At 33.0% G+C, this 6,380-nt stretch overlaps 1 pseudogene; it reads left to right on the forward strand.

The window, feature by feature from the left end:
• LOC107621910 lies at positions 4,173–6,380 on the forward strand (annotated as a pseudogene).

The following is a 6,380-nucleotide window of genomic DNA, read 5'->3' on the forward strand; positions in this document are numbered from 1 at the left end:
GTAGTTTCATCTGCACCATGACGCCTAGTAGTTGAGCAGGCCGTCTGAAAGTCTCTAAGGTAATTTATGGGCTGCTGAGCAGGTAAGCCATGAAACTTGGGTAGTAAGTTGATTAGCGCAGTCTTCAGTTCAAAATCTGCAGCCAGATTTGCGTGACGTGCTTGATATGGTTGCAGTGTAAAGTCTGGAGCTCCAGCTTCCTGGAGAATAATCCTTCTGGGCTCCGCCATATTACCTGCACGTAAATCAACAGAATCAGTAGTAAAGGAGCTTGTTTCTTCCTCAGATGGCGCTTCAGATTTGCCCTCAGATGAGACTGGTGAATTGGTAGTAACCACTTCACCGCCCTCAGAGGTTAACCGACGCCAAGCTCGCCTAATACGTGAAAGAGTTCTTTCAATTTCAGGATCAAATGCGGCTAAGCTTGGATCAGGCAATGAACGCGTCATTCAATGAAAGAAACATACAGCTCATGGTAATAAAATAAAATAAAATATGCAAAATTAAAAATATGTACACCAACTAATAATTTAGCACACTATTGCAACTCCCTAGCAACGGCGCCAAAAATTGATGGGGCGGAAATTAACCAATTAAGAATTTAATATAGAAACAGCGTTGCAAGTATAGTTCCTAACCGACAAAAATCTGCTTATCAATTTAAAAAAGGTTGTCACAAATTTTAGAATAAAAATACTGGGAGTAGAAATCCCAGGTCGTCTCCCAACGAGTTGACAAAAGAGTGCTATTTTATTAATCAGGAGTTTTCCGAGAAATTTTAAGAGTTGGAGAACGGAAAAATAAATAATTGTAAATTAAAGCAATGGAAATTAGCAAGAGAATTTATATAATCAATTAAAAAGCCTTGACCGGGGGGAGATTAATTGGAAGTTGTATCCTTGTTGGATTCTCCCAATTGTGATAGCAAGAAGTTGTTGTTTTCACTTAGTTAACCCTTACTAAATAAAGGAAAGTCAAGCGATTAAGCTAACTCTTATTCACAAGTCCTAATCCTTTCCTTATGGAAGGATTAGCGTTAGTAAATAGAGAGTTAGCCAACAACTTCCAATTGAACTAATCACTTGAGTATTCCAACTCAAGGGTCTCCTCTTAATCAACCCCCAAGTCAAGTTGGGAGTCTACTCCATTGACATGAATACAACGTTCACAGGCATATAAAGGGAATAGAAAGAAGACATGATAAATAAAGCAATAACTGAAAATTAATTAAAGGTAAAAATAGTTCTTTGCATTAAAAAATTCCAAAATCATAAACATACGTATCTGAACAAGGTTAATAGGTAATCAAAAGAGTAAAGGAATAGAAAACAAACTAGAATAATGGCAACTTCAACGGAGGTAGTGACTCTTCTCAATATCAAAATCAAAAGCATAAAAACTAGAACTATGAATGTGAAGAAAACTTAGAGGAAGTGTAATTTCTCTCGAAGATTCCAATCTAAAACTAAAAACTATGCGAATGAGAATGTGTGTTGAGTCTCTGCTTGTCCCTTGGCTCTAGTCTGTGTTTCTGGGCCGAAAACTAGGTCCAAACTTAGCCCAAAATTGCCCCCAGCATTTTCTGCAATTTCTGCAGGTAGCGCATGTCACGCGTACGCGTCAGTCACGCGTACGCGTCAGTCACGCGTACGCGTCAGTCACGCGTACGCGTCGCTGATCATTTTCGCGTGTCACGCATATGCGTCAGGCACGCGCACGCGTCATTGTGCAGACTCCAATTCACGCACACGCATGAGCCATGCGTGCGCGTCGCTCCTCGCTGGTTGTCTCCTTTATTTCTTGTGCTCCTTCCATGTTTGCAAGCTTCCTATCCATCCTCTAAGCCATTCCTGCCCTATAAAGCCTGAAAATACTTAACACACAGATCACATCATCGAATGGTATAAAGGGGAATTAAAATACACAATTTAAAGGCTCAGGAAGCAAGTTTTCAATTATAGAACAAAACTAGGAAGGAGTTGTAAAATCATGTGAATTGTATGAATAAGTGTGTAAAGACTTGATAAAACCACTCAATTGAGCACAAGATAAACCATAAAATAGTGGTTTATCATCGCTGCTGTGTGTGTCAGTTCTTATGCTTGACCGCAGGGAGAGAAGCGAGCCACCACGAAACACAAACTGGCGACAAATGACACAAGAGTTGGTAGATGCAGTGGATCCCGCAAGGAGAACCACATGATGTTAGCAGCAGCGACTCTGTGAGAGTGGAAAGATTGAGACGCCATTTTGGTTCATTTTAGTGTGAGAGAGTGTGATAATGTGTTGGAGAAGGAGGTTAAGTTTAGGGGGTTGGATTGTTCAGATGAAATTTGATTAATTAATTAAAAATTCCACCTATATATATATACATTAATAAGATTGTCATAACAGTAAAATACATTGGCCACTTTAGCATTATTTCTATTAAAGTTGCGTTTCGACGAATTTACGAATACGCTTGTTCAAATTTTAAAATTATTTAAAAATTATTTTGTCAATAGCAAAAATCAAATATCATCAAATTAGAATTAGAATATTTCGAATACAGATTTGATATTTTCCTCTTTATATGTATTAACAAGTGTAATTACCTGTACCATGCACGTGATAAGATTGAAATTATAATTTTAAGTTGTTTTGTTAAAATTAATTTGAATTATAATAATTTGATTAATAAAAAAGTAACATATTATGCATTGTTTGTTTTTTTTAATCTAATGTTAATTGAATTAGCTCTAAAATAGTTATTAATCGGTTTTAGTAATCTACTTTCTTCAATAAATCAAACATATATACTGAATGTGATCATAAATAATCTAGTAATACTTAAATCCACCAACAAATTTTTATATATTGGTTTACTGTGAACTAAGAACATATCAAAATCAGCTCAAAATTAACAACAAATTATTACAGAATTCTAATACAGAAAGTTCTCTAATAAACAATAAATAATTTAAACCCACTGAATAACAACTCAACACTATTCTTTGATGCCTGCAAAATATATAACTGAAACAGTATTATATCAATGTTAAATTATTAGTATACAAAATCATATGATTAATGTAATTATAAAATTATTTATCAGGAGAATAAAATAATACGAATTTTTACGATAATTTTAATATTCTCAAGCTATAAATGTACAATAAGAATGCATTACCCATTAGCACTAAAAATTTGTCAATTTTTTTAATTGATAGTAATAAATGTTAATAAATTAATAAATTTAATTAAGAGATTTCGTTATTACCTTTTCATTATAAGTTTTCAAAAATTTCTCTATATACCACATTTATCGTGCAATTATCTTCCAAGTTTCTGTGATCTTGCAACAGCACTTGCAGACCATCTTTGCTCGTTACTCGTTACTTTTTAAAATATGAACAAAAAATATTTATAAACTGGACCTAGCATTACTTAATAAAATCATGGAAAATAATCAACTTACCTTATCATCCATGAGAACCATTTCTATGTAAGTCGTCTTGCTCTTGTCAAATTTGAATGGGACTTTCCATAACCTTATAATTCTTGCCTTTATTTTCTAAATTTGTTCATTACATAATCTACCATAGGTAACATTGTTGATAGAATCATAGCTAGTAGCCATTAGGTATGAAAAATAATAGAAAAAGAACTATGTCTGAGGTACGAATTTTCTAGATGATAAATAATTGTAACAATTTACTATTACTCCTTATATATTTATATATATTGTATACTAATTGAACAGAGTAATAATTAGCCAATGTTTTTAATGGAGATACTTGCTTCAATTAGGTAAAAATTATGCCATTATGTTTTATTAACCTTTATGATTAATTTAATAGTGATACTTGGTTAATATATATGTTATCTACATTAATTATATGCCAATATTTTTAGAAAAGAGCTAAAAGAGGAGATATATAAATATATATAATATTATTGCTATATAAGAAGCAGATATAAATTGCTACGTTCTTTTTTATTATATTATACAACTTAAAATTATAATATCATGTTAATATTAATTCTAGATACTTGCTACAATTATATCAAATTTAATTATGACTCTAAATAAATAAAATAGATAATAATCAATATTATTATTTTGTTTTTTACATTCAGCTTCATCATAGCTTTCTGATATTTCTAATATATGGTTGCTTATTGCTTGAGTATAAACAACAAAGAAAATTGTTACAAAGTTGGGGCTGAAACCAGGTCAGAAAGTATTGGATGTCGGTTGTAGTACCGGAGGAGGTGACATTTACATGGCTGAAATTTTTGATGTTGATGTTGTTGGGATTGACTTCTCCAACCAGGTCAGAAAGTATTGGATGTCGGTTGTGGTACCAGAGGAAGTGCATTTACATGGCTGAAAATTTTGATGTTGATGTTGTTGGGATTGACCTCTCCATAAATATGATTTCTCTTGCCATTGAACGTGTCATTGGACTCAAATGTACGGTTGAATTTGAATGTGTCGATTGCACCAGAAAAATATATCCCAAGAATACATTTGATGTAATCTACACTCGTGATGCCATGTTACACATCAAAGTAAGGAACCATCTTTGGTGTTTTAATAAGAACTTGTACTATGTGTAAATATATCATATGGGATACCATGTAAACAAAACACTCCATCTACTATTAAGTAGGATGTGACTAATCTAAGTGGGATTGGCATCTCATTCAATGGTGCATGAAGTATAAGTCAGCATGATGTCTCATAACAAAATATATAGACATATCGTTCTTCAATTAGAAAACAATCTATGTAATTCAAAGGATCAGGGAGGTATCACTAAATGCTAAAATTTGGGGATGACAAAAAATATATATATATTGCTCATTCAGTGCTCATGGTTGAGATTTTGACGAGTATATTTTAGAACAGTGAGATCAAACTTAAGTTTTATCAAATAAATTGTAGTTCTAGATTTTAGTTTGATCGATATTTTTTTTTTTTTGGGTCTGCTTGAAGTATTCTTTCCTTTCATTTCTGAAGCTTATCCTCAGCTATTTTCTGTGGTTTAATGCAGGATAAACCGACATTGTTTGAATCATTTTATAAGTGGTTGAAGCATGGAGGTACACTTCTAATTATTGATTATTGTAAACGAGCTGGAAGCATATCATTAGAATGTGAAGAATACATTAAAAAAGGAGGATATTATATCCATGACATGGAAGCAGATTATCAGGTATGGTAGCATATTGTAAGATATTAGTGACAACATAATTTATTCTTGCCTACATTTATTTTAAGACATGTCCCTTGTTTCCTACACAGATGCTTAAGAATGCTGATTCGATGACGTAATGGCTAAGGACCAAACATAATTGGTTTGTCAAATACTACAATTTACTTTCTTTGACATTTAATCAAATTGTTCTTCTGAAGATACAATAAAATTGTTACTTGTGTGATTTCAGTTCATGAAAACACTACAACAGGAGCTAAATGCCCTTGAGAACAAGAACCATTATTTCATTGATGAATTCTTTGAGGTGAGTTCCTTAAGGTGTATCTATTAGTTGTGATCATGAAAAGGAAGGGAAGACAGGGAGGGGGCTAGGAGAGTGAAATTGACTCGATTTTATTCATCAAGCCATTCCTTTTCTCCCTTCTCTTCCAAGATCCTAACTCTCAGAGGAACACTTATAAAGTTATATATTTCAAATAAGACTTAAGTGCTGCTTATTTAAATATAATTGTTTCCCATTTTGAAACATTGATGACTGGAATCATTAATTGCAGGAAGACTACAATGAGATTGTTGAGAGATTGAGGGCCAAGCAGATTAGAGGTGCAGCTGGGGAGCAGAAATGGGGCTTGTTCATTGCCAAGAAAAAATTATACTTATTTATCATGATATGTCATGTTATAGCCATTTTTAGTTCAACGTGACTAGAGATTTCCCTATGATATAGTTTCTATGTTATTCTATTGTTATTTGTATATTTAGATGGACAAAATCTTTGAGGGTTTAGCACCAGGAGAAAAGCTTTTTATGCCCCCTCTTCTGCTTGAATGTGACGTTCACTTCATTTCAGAGTTCTAATTCTATGCTAAAAATCAATTTCAATATCCTGTTTTCAATTGTTTCGGCTTTAATAAAATTGGCCACCTTCAAAAGTAGTTGTGAATCAGAGATGGTAGAATACAGTAGAAACTATAATCAGTTCTATGCTAAGAATGGTTCTTGTTTGATTCACATTTTGTTTATTATAAAAGTAGAAAATGTGCTTCTCACTCAATGCACTTCAATGTGAAGCAAAAATGTTGTTTGTATGAGACGTACGTTTGACATCCCTCAAAAGGTAAAACAAACAAGCTTGAATGATTTGGTTTTGGATTCTTCCTGGGATTTTAGAATTAA

This window comes from Arachis ipaensis, chromosome B10 (assembly GCF_000816755.2).
Source record: "Arachis ipaensis cultivar K30076 chromosome B10, Araip1.1, whole genome shotgun sequence".
NCBI lineage: Eukaryota > Viridiplantae > Streptophyta > Magnoliopsida > Fabales > Fabaceae > Arachis > Arachis ipaensis.